Here is a 22,831-nt window from a genome sequence, read left to right as displayed (position 1 = left end):
AAAATTGAACTATAATATAAAAAGAGGATGTGGTATGATTGCGAATGAGACAACTATCTAACAGAGTCTTAATGATATGGACATAAGCAAGTATAGATAAAAAATTAACAATACAATATTTGTTAGATTAATAGATATAATTTCTTTAATAATTTTACAATGCTGGTTAATCATTTAAAGGATTTTTCATGATAATGAGACCTTTTAGCATTTTTTTAATTCTCGACATATCGTGTGAAGTTCATGACGACTTTTATTGTTTTACTCATTTGTGTCCTTAACGAGATTTTACCAGCAGCTTGTTGACATTTTGAGCTACGAGCTTAACTTGTAAAATCGATTTTCGTCTGTTTAAAATACTGATGAGCATTTTTAAGTGTGGACCACCTCTTGTACTGAAGTGATAACTATATTGTATTTTAAGCTTGACCTTCGTAAAACGTAGATTTAACTGTTGTAAATTGAGTTTACCGAGAGACGCGTAAGAAACGTCAAATAAAAAATATCGTTAAAAACGAATTGCAATAGAATAGTATGTCATCATGTTCTCTTCTTTTTTCCTTTTAACACTGTTATCGTACAAAAACAGAGAGTATCTGAGGAATCACCAACCTTGTATTCTATACTTTCTCCAAACACACACTTTGCATTCATAATATTGATCTGAAATTGCAATTTAATTAGTTTTCACCCGATGCATGTAAGTCGTCTTCCGTAGAAATTGATGACGTAATATATTGTTAATGTCGCCTGTGTTGTTTTTGCTTTTCATGCTGCTTTTGTTATGACAAGTCTTTTATGTTTTACCTATTTTTCACTCGTTAATTTCAAGGCTTTGGATTACGCTTTGTTTGATCAATATTATTGACGTACATTATACATTGTTATATGCATGATGTATGTTAGCTTTGTATAAGTTTGTGTCTTAAGTTATTCTATCTCATATTTCTCTCCATATTTTCAATATTTTGTTTACTCTTAGCATGGAAAAGGTGGATAAAAAATGACCAAAAAACCAGAACTTATTACACATTTTTATTATCTTTATTTATGTGTTCAGGTCAAAATAGACGATGTTGCCATATTGACTGTCTTCCGATGTTATCACCATTACCAGGAACAACGCCCAAGACGACTACCCTTGAAGATTTTCCGACAGTAGCACCATGGCTGCCATCTGCTGCAGTCCCAGTTATTATAGCAATCTGCAAAAAACAAAAACAAAAACAAAAACAAAAAAAAAACAAAACAAACAACAGATATGAACAAATAATTCAAATTATTTCGCCTAGTAAAAAAATCTATGCTCGAAATCCAATAAAATTTGTTTGCACATGCGCGTATTGACTACTGCAGAAAAATTAATTTTATCAAATCACTATTGCTCTGGCAAAAGTAATCACGAATATTATGCCTACCCATGTTAAAACTACAATTAAGTATAGCTTGCGTCAATTATTTCTGAAATGAAAATTCACAAAAACTAATCGATTACTTGTATTGAAAACAATATATATTTTGCTTATGTTTTATATAATTTAATTTTTCTAGTTTGACCCTAAATCATTTGCATTCCTATTAACTGATTTTTTTTCACGTTGATACTAAGAATAAGGCTTCAAAGTTTAGCACATGATAATTATTGGATATTATTAAAGGAAAACATTATATAACCTATTTGAACATAGCGACACAGATAGTAATTAAAGGCAACAGTAGTATACCGCTGTTCGAAAGTCGTTAATCGACTGAATCACGGTAACAAACTTAAACCTAGGGAAGCGCATCAACTATCAGAGGAAAAGAACGAAACAACAGAAAAAAGTGAAACAAAAAACCAAACGACAATGTGACACACACAGTACCGAACTATAAGATAACAACTGCCATTTTTCTGACTTTATGTACATTTTTCGTCATTAATTGATCAAATATAGAAAATTGATGATTACTTGAAAATTGAAAAGGTAGAACAGTACCAAGACACTAGTCACATATCTTTATATAGATATAGCGCATTTCTTATAGTATCCGCTAAATGATATTTTATGTAATAATATAAGCAGCACGACTGGTGCCACATGTGGAACAGGATCTGCTTCCCATTCCGGAGCACACAAGATCACCCCTAGTTTCTAGTGGGGTTTGTGTTGCTTTTACTTTAGTTTTCTATGTTGTGTCTTAAATTCTGTACTATTATTTGAAATTAATTTTTAAACCGTTGTTTTGTTCATTTAAAAATTAAGACGAATATTTGAAAGTTTGTAGGACTGAAGAAGAAAATGAATTTCATCCCCAACCTCAGTACCACACAATTTACAGATACGTTCTAACACTGTCAGATTTTTGTACCCCCCTCTCAATGTCTAAATCGTGAGCACTGATACGGAATTTTGGTAAGTAATTTCTATACCTAAAATTTTCCTGCAAAAGGTAATTTTCTTAGCAAAATCTACTTTTAAAAAGTCTATAAGTTCTAAGCTTGTTCCCATATAGCATAACATATGCCTTTTTACTTACTCCAAGTATAAATTTACAAAAGCTTAAATGAGCCTTCTCTACTGCCAGGTCTCCACATAGTTATTTGAAATAGTTATCCCCTTGAGTGATTGGTTTATGAAAGTTAATGTCACCCCATATTTCAGTGCCATACATTAAGAATGATTTAACTGTATGGTCAAAAACATGAAGTACAGTTTTTATTATTAAATAATGTGTCCTCAATAATGCTCTCTAACTTCGTATTTTGTTAAATCAGCGCAACTGATGATTATTTTGAAGACGCAACGGGCATCTAACGTACAAACTATATATCCTGGTATGTATGTTAAGTTTATTTACAACCACTGGGTCGATGCCACTGCTGGTGTACAATGTAGGTTTCCTCTGTTAGGGGTTTACCAGCCAAGTAGTCAGTACGTCAGTGTTGACATGAAATATCGTTAATATGGTAGGGAAAAAAAGATGTTTACCGATTCAATTTGTTTTTCAGAATACCAAGAATTTTCTAAACCAGAAATGAATCACCGAAGTTGTGTTGGCAAAATTTTCGAAATTTCGGATCCTCAAACGCTCTTCCACTTTATACTTTCTTTAGCCTTTCTATTGTTTTATATTCGAGCGTTACTGATGACATGTTTGTGGGCGAAATCCTCGTCTGACGTTCATTAATTTGGTCCTGGCATCTATGATTAGTTTGTTTACCAGGAACCAAAAGACCAACCAAGTATGTACAAAATATCGAAACTACACCTCTTATAAAAGGGGTAGTTAGTTAAGGTCCTAAACGACAACCAATGTCTGTTTGTTTCGCTAGTTCACAAAGTTGCTTCTATCGTATTTTACTGGCCAGTGAATTTAGCGGTAATGTCCTTCTGTGTAAAGGGAAGCCCTGTATTTAACAAATCTAACCAAAATATGCACGGACGTCCTTGTCATATATATTCATAACAGTCAACCAATTGTATTAGCATCTTTTCTGAAACTCTCCCGATGAGATATCTTAAACTTCACTATAATAAATATCTGTTAGACTCTTGACAAATGTTAATGTCAGACTCGTAATTCTTTTGAATTGAGTTTTGTTGTGTGTATTACTGTAATTGTTTATTCCCCATTTAAAGGTATATGAGATGGTTGAGATTCACAAAACATGGTTTAACCTCTCCACATTCCTGAGCCTGTCAAAAGTCAATTTCTCAGCCCGTCCAAAGTCAGTTACCTGTAACCTTGTTTATCTTGAAGTTTTGTGGTTTGATTTCGGTTAATCTGTATGTTTCTGACAGAAGTGTTGCGTCAATTTTGCTGAACTAGTATACATTACTGTTTAAAAGTCAGCTGCAGCCTGAATGCAGATGTGGGATTTTGTTGTTATATGCTCTTTTTTGTTCTTTGTCGGTTTGTTGTCTCATTTTGGCACATACCCCGTTTACATTCTCTATTCAAATGTAAATAGATATAAGAATAAGTGGTATGAGTGCCAAACGATACAACCTTCAATCAAAGTCATAATTTATAGTAACCATTAGAGGTCTTCAACACGGACCCTTGGCTCACACAAAACAGTAAGCTATAAACGGCCCCTACAATTACTAGTGTAAAACCATTCAAAAAGGAAAATCAACGGTCTAATCTTTATAAAAAAAAACAAGAAACGATAATTTCCATTTGATGGACAATGTATATAAACGGTGGGAGCAATTTACTCATCAGTGCGCTCGAATATAAAAAATAAATAAATGGACAAACAGAATACGACTTTGAAGAGCAAATATGAAATTTTGAAATACAGCTGAGGAAAATCCCGAGAGTAACAAATCCTTAAAAGAGTCAAATATCTCCTATTTAACAAAAGATATCTGTATACCGAAAGGTAAAACCTTATCATTCTAGTAAAACAAGCGACTGATATCTAGCTGCTACTAAAATACCAGATATTAAATGCACACATTTGAAAAATGCCACATACTCTAAAATGTGTTGCATATTTATCTTTTTTTCTATATATAAGATGAAACTTACATCTCCTATAACATTGGGGTTGTTGTCCAGTAAAAAACGAGTCCACTAACTCTGCAAATGGAAAGATTTATATCTAGACTATTTATTTAACTTAAAAGAAATTTAGAAGTGTAAATTGTATTTAACTTATAATGCAATGATTAATAGTATTTGATGTTTACTGGTGAAATTTGTCCACAAAATATACTCACTATATTATCAAATACTAAAATTACATTTATCATCAATTTATCATTTCATAAAAAGTGATATCAGTTTAACCATGAAACTTGTAAATTTACAAAAAAATTAAAATGGAACTACATGTACAAATATAATTGTTTATTTAGATCTCACCAAAACTGCCAATCAGAACCAACAGGACTACAACAGCCATCAGAGCATTCTTTGTTCCCATCTTTGAACTATATGAATTTCTACAAATTCAAAAATGTAAACATTTTACAGATACATGTCTTAATAATTTATCCTTAAAAAAAGAATCGGGAAAGTTTCTATTTTCAAACTTTTTGATAATTAAAGGTGATAGCTTAAACTGTACAATTGGTCTTTAAAAACGCAAATTGGAGGTGTGCTTCAGCTGGCTTCCAAAATAAAATTGTGCGCTAGACTTCACCTATAACTGCGAAACATTTGAGTAGACCAAATCTAAAAATATTTGCATAGCTTACAAAGGAAACAGTTTTCTGACTTTGGCAATACGAAGAGGTTAAATGTATTTTGTGAGATCTCAAAACTTCGATATACCTCTTGTCAAACATGTAGAATTCATATAAAATTACGATCAAAGCTTAAATCATTTGTTTTTATGTCACGTAAACAACGGTATACTGTTATGATGATCCCCTTTTTCAAAAATGCTATTGTTATTTGGAATTAAGAACACTATACCTTTATTCGGATCTCATAGTAACATTCAAAAGTATATTTAGGATTGGAGGATACGAAGGGACTCATTTCACATAAATCTTGATAATAATTTATTGTAGGTTATACAGAATTGTTCATGAATTACGAGGAATTGAAAATGATCAAATGTATTTTTCAAATCGTAACGAAATAACGAATTGTAATCTTATCAAATGATATTTTTTGAAAACGAATTTTAAAAAAGTATTTTCAAACTCGCTTCACAATTTAATAGACCTTACCTTTTCAATGATGCAGTGTTACGATGTTCAAATCTTGGATAAGGTATAACTTGGCATGCAGTCTTTTATACACGAATTTAAACGAAACACGACAAACAAAATGTATGATGTTTACATGTAAAAAAAATTGTTTGAAAAGGCAATCAATCATGAAGGTTGATTACGCTAATGGTCACATAAATAATAACATTGATGCTACAAAAACTAAAACCTATAATTTCAATAGCTAGCAAATGTTTATCATCATGCTAAGAAATTTAGATAGTAATTTCTTTAATTCTTTTTCATGCCCCTTTATTCATCAATGCAAAACTTATTGATCATTATGGTTTCTTAAAGCAAATGTGTTTTTTAACTTGTTTCTTGTTGAGTTTGCGGTTTACCTTATATTTTTTCACTAAAAAATATTTATTTTGATTGTTCCTAGTATGAATAACAGGACATAGGACAATTCGACAAGACACAGTTGGTTCCTTTAGGATTGTTAAAAAAAACTTGATTGTACAAGATATGTTTACAATTATATACCAGTAATCAAACATCTTGAAGATGTAAATTCTTTGTTTGAATCCGAGTTATTTGAAATTAAAATGTTTGATTTATGGCCTCCTATGATTAGATATGTTTTGTTTTTTTTTTTATCTACGTTGCACATTCTTTTTAAAAAAACCAAAGTTCTTTCGAACTGGATTTATATTAATTTTACGACAAACTGGTGTTTAGGGTAGAAAAGTCAAATGTTGTAATGTTATAACAACGACAAGACAGACTTATATTCAGATTTAATTCAACACATCCTTTAATATCTTAATATTAATCTGGTTTCTCACTGCCCCTAGTAGAGAATAGCTAGTTTCAGAACGCTCTTAAACCGGGAATTGATTGCTGATCGAATCAAAGAGTTTGTTAAATAAAATGGAGATGATCTCTTATTTCAGATCAGGGAATCCTGATTCACATATGGCACATGTCATTTTGTTTGCGAATTCAAAGTCAGCAATAAGTCTTATTTGGTAGTTTACATTTAGGGAATGTAGTTACGACAATTCGAACATATCTTTCGTCATCAGTGAAACAAAAATCCCGTAAAGATCAAACTACTTGTAATGGCGTCCGTAAAATTAACGAAAGACTTATTTCAACGTCACCACTCTAAGATCAACTACCATTTTTAAGGCAAACCCTGATAGGATTTACAAAATACAAAACTGAAATAGCGTATCAACTAAGAGAGATACACATTATTGCAGGCGCTGCTTGAATGTTGCTACATAAAAATGAAAAGCTGGAATAGTTTCTAATTGAATATTTGAATTAAAAAGAGAATATTTCTTCAAAATAGTTCATGTATGTGAAAAGAACAAATCGACATGAAGAGGAGCACAATTGGTTTTCATGTAAATACCGATTGTGTATTGTAAAACATGTATGTTGTAAATCAAGAAATATAGCATATTGATACTATCAGTTTCAGATAGTGTTTTGTCTGCCTACAGTGATAAATTTGAAAATGCCTGTACCAAGTCAGGAATATGACAGTTCTTGTCCATTTGTTTTAGATGCGTTTTGTTATTTGATTTTGCCATGTGATTATGGACTTTCCGAATTGATTTTCCTCTAAGTTCAGTATTTTTGTGATTTTACTTTTTGAACGGGCTAACTCAACACTACTTTAAGACACCATCGTTGTCATGGCCAAACATCACAATCAGCCTAATACTATAGTATATAAAAGTCTTCCAAATCATGATAGCCATCTGGGAGCTTAAATGACCTTCTTTCACATCTTCATCATCTGCTAGGGTAACATTAGATAATAGCTATTTCCTGCCTAATAATTTTCTTACATGTTTTAGAGATTATAACTTATCAAGGGATGCATAAATACATTTTCTCAACTATACATACTGGTCAGTACAGTTTTTGATGTGACCATTAAGGTCGTAACCTGAACATGACGAAAAATGAAAATTCCCTCCAGTTCTGTTTTAAATAAAGGAATTTGTGCAATCAATATAAGCAATGTTCATCATCATAAGAAGGTATTCTTTATAAGTCCATATTTCCCCTTTTTCCTAGACGGTTGTACACTCTTATTTGTATTTGCGTCATTTTCTATATTATTGTCGTGGGAACCTCGGTTTTAAAGACCAATCAAAATTGACAGAGATGTCTAGTTTTCAAAACCCCGTATTCTGGAGATGTGATTTTACAACCAATCACTTCGTTAATTTGCCATTATACTTTTCCTGTAGTAAAGGACAATTTTTCAATGTATGCAGTCTTCCTCAAGTATAAATACGGCTGTAGCAGACAATTCCGGCAGTTGACAGATACATTGTGTAACGGAACCTTGACAATTTTAGTACCACAAACCATATAACCAAAGCAAACAACATGTGAACCTATCAACTGCAAACCATTTCCAGGTTAATGATAATGCCGATTGTATCTATATATTTATGACCTGACCAAGTGACTTGAATCATTAACTACAATATAACTGTCCCTGTACTGTTTTTAATTTAATCTTGGGTATTTTTTTTATAAACCACTAGAACACACCCGTGATATCGCGGGTCCGTGACTGAATTAAAGTATATAACTATGCGCAAGCCTTATCTTAGTATTGGTACTGTCATCTGATAAAGTCATGCCGATTATAAGATACACAATTTTCTCTGCTTTCAAATCTTTCTGTTTGAACCCGTCGAACTGGAACTTATCAATTATTGGTAATATTAAATATTTGGAAAACAAAAGGTCCTGGAATGGAGTATTTTTTAATCAACAGCATTGTCCTATATTAGTTCAAATAAAGTTGAATTCTTTGATTCGCTGTTTTACGTCATGCCCGCTAACAAATTGAAACTTATTTTTAGTCCAGATTTTTAGTATTCGTATTGTTATCTTAGAAAGTCTTACGGATTAAAATACTACAATAGCTAACAATTTGACAATTTAGTAGTGTCAACCCTGTGATTATGACCCGTTTATATAGCATATTAATCCTGAATACACCGTTTGGTGGTGCGCCTGTCAGATGCGGAACGTACAGATAAGGTAACAGGTAACAGGTGATTATACTATTGGTATCGGTATCGGACTCGACCCGGAACTTCCTAATTATTGGCGATATTAATTACGTGGAAAACAAAAGGGCCTGGAGTGGTGTAATTTTTAATCTACACCTTTGTACTATATTAGTTGTATATAAAGTTGAATTCTTTGATTCGTCGTTTTTACGTGATGACGGCTGACAAATTGGACCTCGTAATTTTAGTATTATAGATATTTATATTTATGACTGATCAAATAGTCATTGCTAAACTGTTACCGTTGCAGTTGCAAAATTACCAGTGAAAGTAATTGAAAAGGATGGTATAAGGGTTGAATTTGAATCTCGTGTTAACATAGTTAAATAAACATACACATACAATTAAGCTTATTAATGCTATAGCAGAGGCGTTGCATGTATGTTGTTCCAGCGAAAAAGGCTTCAAATGATATTGTCTATGTGTCTTATCTTATTAATACGAGGGTATTATTTTTTGAAAATTAGGAATAAATCAGCACTAAGTTAATCCCACATACAAAACTTCATATTTAAGGTCTAACCTTGTTGGTATTGGATATAATCTACACAAAACTCACAACGGTAGATTGTCGCCACATCTGCTTATTCTACAAAGGTATAACCGTATTCATTAGATTGACAAAAATTCTGTCTGCAGTAAAAAAGGGTCTTCAGAAAATTATGCAACTGGTTACTCACACGGTGGTATAATTGCGAATGATATAGTTCTTCACAAGTGACCAAATTACAACGAAATTAACAATTATATGTCAGTGTACAGCCTGCAACAATGAGCAAAGCCCATACCGTATATTCAACTATAAAACTCCCCGAAAGGACAAACGTAAAATATTTTAAACGAGAAAACTAACTGCTTAATTCATGTACAAAATAATGGACGAAAAACAAATATGTAGAACACCAACAAATGACAAGAATTGTATAACTTTTGGACTATTTTCAATCTCGGTCTATTTCTGATATTTATTCTTACCTACTTTTGATTTTTAACCCTATATGCTAACATTGTCTATGTAAATTTTAAAATTGTGTGCATGCACATAGAACGACAAATTTATGTGACGTATTAAAAATTTTCTGACGTCAGTCATTTAAATCAATGAATGTGTTTGCAGATAGATGTTATTGTGTTCTGTTAAATTGTTCCTTTTAAAATTGTTATACGATGATGACTGATGTACCCATATTTTGACTATTTTATTTATTGATTTATTGTGTCTGTTTAGTTTACGCATCAATGTAAATATAAAGGAGACTGTCATCAAAGTGAGAGGGTTAGCAATATAAAAAAACAGGTTTAATCCACCTTTTTCTACATTTGAAAATGCCTGTACCAAGTCAGGAATATGACAGTTCTTGTCCATTCGTTTTTGTTATTTGATTTTGCCATGTGATTATGGACTTTCCAAATTGATTTTCCTCTAAGTTCAGTATTTTTGTGATCTTACTTTTTACACAATAAATAGAAATCAAACAAATTCCACCTCCGCTCTCTCAATAACATTTTTACAGTGTGTTGTACTACTTTTAGAAAAATTCTATCAAAATTATGAAAACTTCATCAGCTCTAACTAAAATATGGAGAAGTTTATGTTAAAGGGGTCTAGAAATCTTCTGACAGCTTCCGAACTGCTAATTTGTAACCTTTTTCAGCTGGACAAAATCACTACTCTACCGAAAAAAAAAAAAAAAAAAATAAAATTATAGTATAATTTCACCCCCTTACTAATAAATAGATTACTAATAAATCCAACATTTCCGGTATGAATAGTTTTAATTTACTAGTACTTTCCTGTTTTAAATAATAATCTTCAGGTGAAACTATACATGATTAACGTAACTATGTAACGGTAGGTATGTAACGGCATAGTTGTCGTTCAGTATATAAAGGGAGATGAATAAGAAATAAATTTTGAAGGGTTATAAAAAAGATGTCAAGTAACACACTGTCCACACTAGGGGCTATATTCGTGGACAACGACAATCAAAAGAGGACGGTAACTGTGTACTCGAACCATATACCTTGACCTTAATATTAAATATTCCGTATGAACTTCACAAATTATACATAATGATCTTGAAGTATAATTACATTCTAGGAACTGACGTTGGTTTTAATCACATATTGTTGTCAAAAGAATGGAATTTTAGGTGATCATCATACAAGTGAGAGGCTTCGCTAGGTATAAAATCTTGTTTAATCTACTATTTTCAAGAAAACATCTGAGTCTATTTAATTGTATCTATAGCAACGCTGACTCATTTGTACTTGTTTGTCTTTATAAATATCTTGATATGTGAGTCACTGATGAGTCTTATGTAGACGTAACGCGCGTACTAAATTATAATTCTGGTACCTTTGTAAATAAGAAGAGGTCGACAAGAAAATACGCACAGTTTTTTCATATAGAAATGCCAATATTGTGTTGAAAAAAAGCATACCTCCATGCTCGACAAATATGTTGCCCCTAAGAAACTTCAACATACTCCTCGCTTGTTCAACAGTTAAGCATATTTTATATTTTTGGTTCACTATTGACAAAATATGCAGTATGGTATTCGTAAGCAATAAATTAATAGAGTATGCTCCTATTTTTTTATATTGAAAAGCATTGTGATTTAATTCTTTATGATAATAGTATTCGATTTTACAAAGAGAATAGTGTGTTAAAGGGTAAAAGAATCAAATTTGTCATTAGGGATGTCATCGAGAACTCGGGTATTGCTGGGTAGCACCGAATATAGATCGCAAAAATAATATTCGACTACTCGGGTTCCTGTTAGAATGTTGTTGCTTTCTTACGTTTAAACAAAACAAATATGTTTACTGAGAACGCGTCTCGGGAAACTAAATATTAATCAAAGTTTGAACAAATTAATATACGATTCGAATATTTACGCTAACTGTCATTTAAAATTCCTCTAAACAGAGGTACATGTATGATATATGAACAAGAGCAGTTTTCCAGGGCTTACACTTTTAGCAATCGAAAAAGTTGACAAGATAATATTTAAAAATAAGAACATATTCATTGCATCTTGAATCGACCCTAAACAATAATGGCATCAGTAAGTTATGTTCACCATCCTTCTAATGATCATTGGATGTGATTTTTCACGGTTCATAAATGTTGTTGGTTGAGTGCTAATTTTTCTATTAATTAATTTATTAATTTATTAATTAGATAATTACCAGTTTACATATTTAGTACATGTAGTAAAAACAAGGTAACAAACAAAACTGGAAATCAGCATCAAGTTTAGAAAACCTGCATTTCTCCTTACCGCTTTATTTCATGATGTTAGTTATATTTTTTTTTTGTACTTGATGTTACTATCCTTTTTTCCTCTTAGTTGATTTTTTCTTATTCAATCTAAATCTAATGATTTAAAGGCATATTGTGCATTATAACTTACCTTAATAGATAAATAACGAACACTTGATAGTATGACTGAAACTCTGTATATTGTGTAAACATTAAAACTTGAGTCCTAAGATTAGTCCATGCATGCATGGACAAAGGCTATAAATGTTAACTAAGTTCATACTTGCATGGACTAACAACCCAGATATAACACATGCAATGGGCTACTCAAACTATTTTTTTCCCAATTTTTGAAGCAGCATTATCAGTCCATGAAAACATGGGTTAACCCAATTATCTTACGCAACTTAAACTTAGTCCATGTATACACGGACTTACATTACCGTTCTTACTATTTCATTTGAATACAATCAAATGGTTTAATTGAATTAGTCCATGCATGCATGAACTAACCTAGTTTACTTTAGCTTAGTCCATGCATACATAAACTAACCCAATTTACTTTCGCTTAGTCCATGCATGCATGAACTAACCCAATTTACTTTAGCTTAGTCCATGCATTCATGAACTAAGGCTACTGAGTTTTCTTAGTGTAGTGACATAGTGATATTTTGTATAGGTTCAAATAAGAACACTTTTGCTTACAGTGATGTGTTCAAAAATTGGGGAAAGCTGTAATTATTTATTTTTGCTGAGTCATTATATTTAAAGCCTAAGATGTTTTTAATTTTCTTGAAATATTTATAAATCTGTTTATATCGGTTATTTTAATTAGATATCTGAGGGTGAACCAGATTTGCTTAATTTCTACATTTTCTCTTTTTTATCCAATGTAGGTTGCACTTCAGAATATATAGACAACTAAATTTTAGGAACTCCTTTTACAGCTACAATTGTGCAAACTTTCACTATGACGTTTTGTAATATCCTCGAATGGACAGTTGATATACACTTCATTGTTTACAAAGGTCAAAATATATGTGGCATATTTCAAAAAGAGGCGTGCTTTGTGATTCAGCAGTATTTACATATTGTTACCTAATATATGATTCGTCTTCAATAGAAATTGATGACCTGTAAGATTTTTTTACATGCTTATGTGGTTTGTGTTCTTTTACTACGTGATGCGTCCGTTATGATTCAGCCTGTTATATTTTAATTATATTTCTTCTGTTATTTTAAAGGCTTTGAATTAGTTTGGTTTGGTCAAGTTTGATGACGTTGATGATACACTAGTACTGTAATAAGCATCATGTATATTGCTTTAAAATTGTATCTCTTTGCATTTTGAAGTTAGTTCACTTATGTTACTCTCTCAATATCTTTTGAATGTTTGGCCCCCTCCAAGAAATGAAACAACTAATCAGAATACATTTTTTCTCTCTCCGCATATCTAATCAATTCCGATGAATGTAATGTTAAATTGGTTTTTAATTATTATTTTTATCATGTTTTTTAAGAAAAAGGTTGTCCAAATAATATCAATATAATCGTTGAATTCTTAAGAAAAATACATACGATAAAAGAAAACGTTGATGATTAATTCATGATTGTACAACACTCTTTATTTCCATTATGTGTGAAAATCTAGAAATATATTGAACCGATCTTTTAAAGTTTAATTCAGTTTGTTGGTTACTAAACATAATTACTTTTCGTTAGTACTTTCAAATATCACCGAAAACGATTGTTTTTCATACGGTTTAATTGTTTAAATAAGCAAGTTCTACGAATTTTCGTTGAAATTGATACAAATGTATGTTATTGTAAAATATATATTTGGGTTTTTATTAATATACAATTCATAGAACCTTAAATCGGAATGAAGTGAATTATAGAAAAAGAAACCGAACAAACAGCGTCACATCATAACTGCACTTTGCACTGACATTTAATGTTTTAATGTTTTAAACAATTGGCAAACAAGTGCAGGCTCAAATTATACATCAACACAATTTTAGTGTACCCCTATTGATATAATAGAACGATTATATTTTATAGACACTATTTTAATGAAGATTCTTTGGACAGATATTTAAAGAAGTTTAACATTTTGTCGACATTTCTGAGCACGCAATTTGATTCGAGTGTCATTGATGAGTCTGTTGTATATGAAACGCGCGTCCGGTGCAAATACGTAATTTTAATTTTTGTAGCTATGATGAGTTTATTTACAACTACTTGGTCGATGCCACAACTAGTGGAGGTTGTATTCCCCGAGGATATTACCAGCCCAGTAGTCAGCACTTCTGTGTTGACATCAGCTAACATTGATATGGTTATAATTATAAATTAACTGCTAACAAATCTTTGTATTTTTGAAATACTAAGGCTATTCTACCTCAGGAATAGATAACCTAAGCTGTATTTGGCAAAATTTTTAGGAACTTTAGGTCCTCAATGCTCTTCAACGTCGTACTTTGTTTGGCCTTGTAAACGTTTTTGATTCATGCGTCACTGATAAGGCTTTGGAGACGAAACGCAAGTCTTGCACAAATACAAAATTTTATTCCTGGTCTCTATGTTGAGTTAATTCAATTGTACTTTTATCTACAAAGTGTACAATTTGCTTCAATATTGAAACACATATATATTTTCTATACCCATGTCCAGTTAAACGTGAGATAATATTAAGTTGTACATATGTATATCTAAACAATTGAAACCGCTATGTTTGATTCATGCGTCACTGATAAGGCTTTGGAGACGAAACGCAAGTCTTGCGCAAATACAAAATTTTATTCCTGGTCTCTATGTTGAGTTTATTCAATTGTACTTTTATCTGCAAAGTGTACAATATGCTTCAATATTGAAACACATATATATTTTCTATACACATGTCCAGTTAAACGTGAGATAATATTAAGTTGTATATCTAAACATTTGAAACCTTTATTTTAAGAAGACATCGGCCCGTTCTTTATCTTTATCAGATACTAAGAGTCCCTTGGTTTCATGCATGTAGTGCCATAAAAAAAAATTGCCCATTTACCCCTTCTCTTCATTTCTTAATATAAATACATAAAGATCAGAAAGGTCTTTATCAAACTGTCATAAAATATAATTATCATCGGTTGATAGTTATTGACAGAAAAAAATCATAGCAATTTTAAATGTATGATAATTCTAGAGAGAACCATTACCATCAAATGTCGAATGGCTTATATCTTGAAAACAAGGACACGGACATTTTAATTTAGGTAGTTCTGTAGTTTCTATACTATCAAATTATATTAAAGTATGTTAAGCTGGTTAGCAAACTACGGAGCCCCGCTAGGGACATGCAAAGAAAAAATATATTGTGCGCACAACTTAAGTAAGTTGTGCGCACAAAATAATATAGTGTGCGCACAAAAAAATATAATGTGCGCACAATTTAAATATATTGTGCACTCAACTTAAACATATTGTGCGCCCAACATAATATAGTGTGCGTTAAATTCTTTGACTTTACACATGGTACGGGGCTTCAATGTCTCCTTTTTAAAGTGACAGAATGGAGAAATGCTTAAGGTTTTCTTTTGAAATGGGGCTAGATTACATGGAAATACTCTAGCAAAAAATCATCAGTGCATTTGTATCGAAACCTGACATGAATACTGAATAAATTCCGTTTATTTCGTCTGAAACTTGGTTTACCAACACATGCGTCGGAAGCCTCAACTTTATATCAGAATTTATTGGAACGGCTTGAAACAGACTTGGCAATAGAGCGAGGACACTATCGAACATATGTAGAATTTCTTGTAACAAATATACAACTACTATTTGCACTTATGCATTATACTTTATTTCTGAAAATCTCAAGATTTTGTTTTAATTGACATAAGACTGACATGTTCTTCAATTCACGACTTTGATTTTGTTATGCACCGTCGACGATAGAGATGACCATTATATTTAAAAGTCTTTACATCCGTTCATCTGTCCGTCTCTGTTTATGGTAAATGATTTGGTTACAGTTTATGATGAAGTTTTAGTGTCATCAACTTAAATGAATAATGTGGTTTCTCTAAACATATTGTAAAAATGTAGAGTAAGTCAAATCCATTAAAAACTGAATACACGTACACAAGTTTTTTTTTATCATGAAAGATGACTATGTTTGTTCATGATTAAGTACGGTTTTGACCCAAAATGTACTGTTCGTTATTGAAATGTGACATTTTGTTCAGTCTAAGAAATTCACCATGAAGTTGTAATCAAATAGAGATAAAACTGAGTACATATATAAACCAAAAGATGCAATATGAGTGCCAATGAGACAGCTCTCCATCCAAATCATAATTTATTAAAAGTTAACAATTATTGGTTATAGTACGGTTTTCATTACGGAGTGTTGGCTCACACCTAAATGTAACAGCAAACTATAAAAGGACCAAAATGACTGTAACAAAACGATAAACATATATGAACCACACCAATAAACGACTACCACTGAATAACAAGTTTCCGACATAGAACAGTATCCTAATTATGATTTAGAATTTTTTTAAGAGTTGTGTACAAATGTTTCAGGCAAAGTTATAGATTCATTCTGATTAAAAGAAGAGAGTGCAAGAGGTCACTGATAGTATCTATTTTTGATCGATTTCATTATACAATTTTTCAGAATATTGTTCGTATTCATTATGAAACTGAAATGTTACGGAGCCATTTAGGAATAGTCAATAAAAAGGATTCCTCAGTGGTATATTTTGAAAACAAACGAAACAATTATGATTCAATTTTTCCAAATATGGTCCATTTTGGGGCATCATTCATTCAAAACTTGTGGCCCGATTGATCGCGATCGATGCGAGTACCAATGACACAACATAATACATATACACCATAGCTCATACAAATACGAGTTATATTCTTCTCATATATTTTATGATGGTATGATACGCAACCTCTAACGGAGGGATTGTGCTTGATATTCAAATAATTAAGACAGTCAATCAGTTTAATTGAGGTGTGGAGCTGACAAGTCAGTAAGTGCTAGTAGTCCTTTGTTAATTTATGTATCATTGTAATTTTGTTAAGTTTCATTTGTTCCCTATTCTGACATCGGACACGGACTTCTTTTAAACTGAGTTTTACTGTCGGTATTGCTGTTTTTTTGTTCCTGCATTAGCTATAGGTACAAAAGGAGGGTTGAGATCTCACAAAACATGTTTAATTCCGCTGCATTTTTGTGTCCATTTAAGGTCAAGAGCCTCTTGCCTTTGTGTTGGTCTTCAATGAATTCTAATTTTAGTTTCTTTTGTATATTTTGGATAGATAAAGGCAAATGTGGTATGAGTGCCAATGAGACAACTCTCCATCCAAGTCACAATTTATAAAAGTAAACCATTATAGGTCAAGGTACGGTCTTTAACACGTAGCTTAGGCTCACAACAAACAGCAAGCTATAAAGGGTCCCCAAAATTACTAGTGTAAAACCATTCAAACCGGAAAACTCACGGCCTAATCTATATAAAATCGAGAAACGAGAAATACTCAAGAAGTTTCGTATGACGTCCATCATCACTGAACAAGTACATATTTTTGTTTATGGGCCAGCTGAAGCGCGCCTTTGGATGCGAGATTTTCTTGCTGTATTGAAGAACCAAATGTATCTGAGAAACAAACCTTATAAACATGCGCGCCTTATAATTATTTTGTACATTAAATACAGTTAAACTATACCTTTATTATCGTATCTAAAAATAGACCAATTCTGAGATACTTAAGATTGACCAATAAACCCTGAAAATAAAGTCAAGGTCAGACAAATATATATACATTACAATCATTCCATAAAACACATAAAGGTCACTTATTCCTTATAGTATCTGAAAAACAGACCAAACAAGAATCAAATAACACGAACCATGAATATAAAATCAAGGTCAGATTAATATTACTGCAAGATAGACAATTACACCATACAAACATTCCGTACATCAAATATATCTAGCTAAATGCTTATAGTATCCGAGAAATACACCAAAACACAAAAAAAAAATACTTTACCGGACCACTTAACCCTGAAAATGAGGTCAAGGTAAGATGACACCTGTCAACTTGACATTTAGACATTAAAATCATTCCATACAACCACATATAGAAGAACTATTGCATTTGGTATCTGAGATTTCGGCTAAACCACGAACATTTAACCTTGTTGAATGATCAATAAAATGAGTTCATGGTCAAGTGAAAACTGTTTTCCTAATTTTGGGCGCACACTATATCATGTTGTGCGCACAATATATTTAAATTGTGCGCACATTAAATTATTTCGTGCGCACAATATATTATTTTATGCACACAATATATTATTGTGTGCGCACAATATATTTAAGTTGTGCACTCAATATATTTTTTTGTGCACACAATATCATTAAGTTGAGCACACAATAATTTTGCTCCGGAGCAAACATTTGTCAAACAGACTTCAAATTTTATGCAAAATATTAAAGGCTTGAGATTCTTTTCCTTCATTAAGAATAATCAACTTGTTCTGATTGTATTGTTTGACAAATGATTTTTTCAAGTCAATAGAATATCTTTCGATATTATTGTATTCTTTATAAGGATACATGTATTGATTTAATTTACAAGGGAAAATTTGGAAACAAAAAAAATTAATAAGAAAAAATGATAATTATTTATTATCGTTTTCTTTATGACTATGCCATTAATCAACTATGTAGTCATAAGGTGTTTCTTCCGATGTTACCACCAGGAACAACGCCCTACACGACTCTTTTTATAGAATCGACAGATGCATCTTGGATGCCAGCCGCAATCCCATTTATTCCAGCAAACTGAAATTTGAAAACAAAATTAATGTATAAAATAAACCAATAAAAATTCACGAAAACTATAAAGTTATTTTCAACAACAAATTCAATATTCAGGTACAAATGTACCAACTCATTTAAATCTCATGTGACTTCTTCTTTTTAAGTGAATACTAAGAATAAGGCTTCAAATGACTTACCATAATTGAATAAAATAACTTGTCATTTTATTTTAAAGACTTGGAACGATTTTTCACAATTTAAGAAAAAAAAACTTGGAAGTTCTGTCATGCATCGGTCAAATATCAAATATCGGTTGTTATTTGAAAATTGAAAATACAAAAAAAGTACAAATACATAAGTATCCGATCTTGATATATGTATAATACATTAATACTGGTTTCTACCAAACAATGCTCTATAAAGGTGAACCAAAATCATATACACTTATAAGGAGAAAACATAAATGTTAGAAGGTATACAAGCACGAATGCCTCAAAATAACGAAATTTGAACATGCTTGATTGTTTACAGATGGAGAAATTTGGATACAAATCTATTTCATCAAAAAGCAATTTGTATATCACTTTCATCTGCCTTTAGAATAATAATTTCACAACTAGAGCTATGATTTACTGTTCGAAATTTGTACCTATCATTATCAATACAAGGTTCATAACATAATGGATATGTAATATCTAACACATTTGTATATACAAGACAACATTATGTCTTTAAGATACAAGAACAACCTTGTAAAACACACTAGATTAATTTCGGTTGAAAACAAAACTTTACGTCAAAAAGAGATGGTTTCAGCTTTCGAATTGTGAACTTTCTATTTCTAAGTAGCAACATTCCAGCAGCACCTGCATACATATATATATCTCCAAAATGATACGATATTCCCGTGTTTGCATTTCCTATTATGATTTTCTTGATAGAGGGTTGCTGCTTACAAGGAAGCTATTAAACCAAGAGTTCCAAACGGTGAAGTTGACATCATCCCTTCGTAAATTTAACGGACGCCATCACGAATTGGTTGACCGTTATACATACCCTTTTCACAAATGATATCGGATATGTTCCTTACGTCATAACTACAATCCCCTTTCCTTTCAGGAATGTGACCTACCGAATTAGACTATTTACCGGATTTGTTATCACATAAGCAACACGACGGGTGCCACATGTGGAGCAGGATCTGCTTACTCTTCCGGATCACCTGAGTTCACCCCTAGTTTTTGGTGGGGTTCGTGTTGCCTATTCTTTAGTTTTCTATGTTGTGTCATGTGTACTATTGTTTGTCTGTTTGTCTTTTTTTCATTTTTAGCCATGGCGTTGTCAGTTTATTTTCGATTTATGAGTCTGACTGTCCCTCTGGTATCTTTCGTCCCTCTTTTCTAAATGACTAGCTCACTATAAAACTTATCATCCTACCTACAGATATTTTTTACTTCGTAGACAATAACGTTTTGTTCTTATTCTTCATTCGTGCTTAACTTGGAGGAGCCGAACAAAATAAAACAAAACTTTTATTTCATTTGACCCAGCTTAAGAGCGAATCCATCCATGACTCCACGTAAGTAAAACAACGAAGAAGTAAGCATGAAGGGTCACCAATCTAAGGGAGTTCTCGTTTTATTAAAATTCACATGAGAACGATAAAGATAAAAATATATAATTTCAAAATTATTTGTCCAACAAGCACGGATAATATAATATTAACTTAGTCCGATTCATTAAATTACTTAAAAATAAAAAGGGAAACGGACAAAAAGTTGAACAAAATTCCCATACACACAATTCGTGGAGGAAAAGGTATTATCGTCAAACTCGGCATTTATTATGTGTACATAACGATAACGTTCATTTAAAATAAATCGTGTGTGGAAAAATTTTAATCATTCTGCTGTACAACAACATAATCACATTGTTGCTGCAGTTTCTTTACCCCTAATAATATATATATATAATTTTCCACTAATTAAGACGAAACTTACTTCGATTAACTGGACATAGGGGTTGTTGTTGATGAAAAAACGATTCTCCTAAATCTGAAAATAGAACATGTAGAAAAATATATATCTAGTATATAAAATACATAACGTAAGCTATTAAAACAATTATATTGTATTAAACTTAAAGTGCAAATTACTGTTCACTATATAATTACATACATAAATTGCTTTTAACATCATTTTATCATTTTATGAAGAAAACAGAAGTCAGTGTGACCACCATGAAACTTATAAAATTTACAAAACAAAAAAGAAAATACAAATATTTTATAATTGGAACCCACCAAAACTTCCAACAAAGACCAAAAGCATAACAGCAACCATCAGAGCATTCTTGGTTCCCATCCTTGAACTCTATGAATTTCTTAAAATTTAGAAAAGAGAAAAATTAACAGATACATTTCTTGAATATATTTCCTTAAAATTGTTATCATGAAAGTAACGATATAAATTTGATATAAAAAATTATGGCGCGGATTCTTAATCACAATTGGTGGTGATCGCTTTCACTAAAGACACATTTTACTTATATCATTTTTTTTTGTGATAGATTTTGAATAATCGATTAAATAAAAAATCAAGAACTTTATTTGTTTAGATTGTTTTTATTGCATGAATATCATAGGTTATCAGATGTTGAATAATTTAACATATATCACCGATTGTCTTAACTATTATTATGAAGAAGGAAGGCGAAGTATCTGTTTTATACGAATAACTGAAACACATACGCTACTAGAATACGTAGTAGAAAAGTCTTCGGAGTTTCTTCGGGAATTATTCTCTTGGATAATTACAGCTTTAATTTTCTTCTAGTTTCAAATATTAACAACGCACCAAAAAGATACTTTCCAGTGCTATCAAAAATGCTACATACAAATATATTTTGTTTATGGTTATTTTTCATAGATGAGACTGTTGGTTTTCCCGTGTAGATGGTGTTACACTAGTAATATTTTGGGCCCTTTATAGCTTGCTGTTCGTTGTGAGCGTAGGCTTCGTGATGAAGACCGTAGCTTACCTATACTAGTTTACTTTTATAAATTGTGACTTGGATGGAGAGTTGTCTTATTGTCACCCATACCACATCTTCCTATATCTTATTACAAAAATATATCTTACAGTGGGTTAAGTGATGCCAAATGATTTAAAAAATTTTTTTTTTGCATAATTCATATATAGCCATGATAGAAGTCTTAATCATTTGCTTTTATAAGTTGTAAACAACAGAATAAATAACAGTATCCTATGATGAAATTGGGTGCATTTCAAAAGGCATTGTTACTTTAATATTAGAGCACCATATTTTAATCATAATATCACGGTAAGATTTGTAAACGTTGGTAATGAATAACCAGGTGCCCAGTCACACAAAATCTTTATGACTAGAATTGATTGTAAGTTATAGTGAATGTTCACGACTTATGAATTTATCAAATGCCTTTGTCAAATAATACAATACAAGCAAAAGATTCACATCTTCTACTGTTTTCAGATAAAAAAAAAAATCTCAAAACCTTATTATATTGCATGAAACGATATAGCAGCTCTTACCTCTTCAATGATATAGTGTTAAGGTGTCCGAATCTTGGAATAAGGTTTAGCTGGGCTAGTCGTCTTTTATACGCAAAAGTTGACATGCGACAAGATAAAAACAAGTATATTTTTTACATGTTCAAAATAAGTTTGATATGATAATCAATCAAGAAGGTTGATTGCAGTAGAGGTCACATAAACAATTACATTGATGCTTCAAAAAATAGAAACCTAAATTACCAATAGCTTACAAAAATTCTCATTTATGCCGTTTTTACGAATGCATCATTTATTTATTATCTTGGTTTCTTTTATTTGCTACTTAAAACTAATACATCTTTGATTTTTTGGTCAATTGTTCATGCTGCGGTTTGCCTTCTTTTTGTTTTACTTGAAGGTCATTTTT

The 22,831-nt window shown here is 31.5% G+C and overlaps 1 long non-coding RNA gene across 1 annotated transcript; it reads right to left on the bottom strand.

The window, feature by feature from the left end:
- Positions 1 to 18,720: 18,720 nt before the first annotated feature.
- On the bottom strand, positions 18,721 to 22,529 carry LOC143049230 (uncharacterized). Its single transcript, XR_012970138.1, has 4 exons — positions 22,444 to 22,529; positions 21,174 to 21,253; positions 20,872 to 20,925; positions 18,721 to 18,892 (listed from the first exon to the last, which is right to left on the bottom strand). It is a non-coding gene; the product is annotated as an uncharacterized LOC143049230 (long non-coding RNA).
- Positions 22,530 to 22,831: the final 302 nt, after the last annotated feature.

The sequence above is a fragment of the Mytilus galloprovincialis genome, chromosome 10 (genome assembly GCF_965363235.1).
Source record: "Mytilus galloprovincialis chromosome 10, xbMytGall1.hap1.1, whole genome shotgun sequence".
Classification (NCBI taxonomy): domain Eukaryota; kingdom Metazoa; phylum Mollusca; class Bivalvia; order Mytilida; family Mytilidae; genus Mytilus; species Mytilus galloprovincialis.
This window is presented reverse-complemented; position numbering and strand designations above follow the sequence as displayed.